The sequence below is a fragment of the Scyliorhinus canicula genome, chromosome 18, assembly GCF_902713615.1.
Source record: "Scyliorhinus canicula chromosome 18, sScyCan1.1, whole genome shotgun sequence".
Lineage (NCBI taxonomy): Eukaryota > Metazoa > Chordata > Chondrichthyes > Carcharhiniformes > Scyliorhinidae > Scyliorhinus > Scyliorhinus canicula.
The window spans coordinates 28,463,283-28,464,858 of NC_052163.1; positions in this window are offsets into that span (position 1 = coordinate 28,463,283).

Sequence of the window (1,576 nt, forward strand, 5' to 3'; positions counted from 1 at the left end):
CACTGTTTGTTTCTTCTGTGTTGAGTTTTTTGCTATTATTTGACCTCATGCCAGCCATATACCTATTGCTGACTGCAGCAGCACTGTCAGTGGTGGCTAATACAAGAACAAAATAATGATGTGCTTTTGACTAAATGCAGTTGTCTTGTGTACATGTAGGATTTGTCCAGCAGGGTCCGGGAAAGTGATCATCATAAGAACTGCATCATAAATACTAGAAAATATCAGAATTTTAAAAAAGTTTGTGCTCAAGTTATTGAGGCTGTGGTGCTGATCATGTCCAAATTTGCCGTCCATCAGCAATAATATTGGGAGCAAATGACAGCCGTAAAGTTTGGAATGATTTAACTGATTTTGTGAAGTTTAAAAGAGGGGTCAGGCAGGAGTGTCTTCCCAGATTTATTGAATTTGTATCGTAAAAATATTCATAGAAATGAAAGATCTGTCCGGAATTACTTGTTGGAGGCTACAACCGTAACAATATACACCAATGCCACCATTCTTGCCAACTCTGAAGAGCAGCTGCAAAAGATTTTGGATAGAAGAGAGAAAATTGAAAAAAAGGCTGAGTGTAAATTTTAAGAAATCAAAATACCTTGTGTTCAAGAAGAAAATATACCAAAGTGCAAAATCACAATGAAGAACGAAAGATCAAACAGTTAGACAAATTGTTATCCTTGGACAGGATTTTTCAAGTGTGGGTTGTGACCCAAGGGCGGGTGTCGGGAAGGTTGCGGAGCATGGGTTGGTGGAGTTCCTGCGGTGGTCCTTATCGCAGGAGAAGCCCAATGGCCGCTACCAGCATTTTTAATTGAGAAAGGTGGCTGCTGCTGCCTTGTAAATGTGAAGGAAATGAGGATGTCTGCAGTGAGCAGGTCGCATGCTGTGCTCTGTGCATATACCTGATGTCAAGTGGCCAGTATGTATGTGCTTTTGCGCCATATCAGGGAGGAGATCTTCCATTTTCCAGCGGCTAGCAAAGAAGGCAAGAGGACCATGAAGATTAATCATTTTGTTACAATAAAGAGTCAACCATAGAGAGAGGCAGAGTACCGATTTGGCCAGGATCTTGCATCTGACTGCTAGAGAAAGCTGCTCAGAGCAGGGCAGAATAAAATTCTAGTGTTAGCTCTGTATGGAGCTCCAGGATTGCTGGTCAGCAGTGACAAGAAGGTTAACTCTGGAACATAGCAGTATAAAGATGACTTCTTGAGGTATGGTTTTGTCAATTGTGCCAATGCAAATAGGGATGCAAAATCCATGTGTTGTACGCAGAGATGTGTTGGTAAATGTGAAATTCTTCAGATTTTGAAAGCGAAGTGGTGGGCGAAAAATTCCTTTGGAGGTCAATACCCCCAGAGTCAGTTACTAATTTACAACTGAATCCAAATGAAAAGGCTACGTGGCTGTATCTGACCTGTGAAAGAATGTTAAAAACCTGTCAAAAGTCCATGAGGCTGTCAACATTCTGGAGCAGCATCCGCCAGGGGTATCCAGTGCTGAGTAAAATGAGTATTTTGTTGCTATCGCCCTTTACGACAACCTACATGTGAGGCTGGATTTTCTATTCTCACAA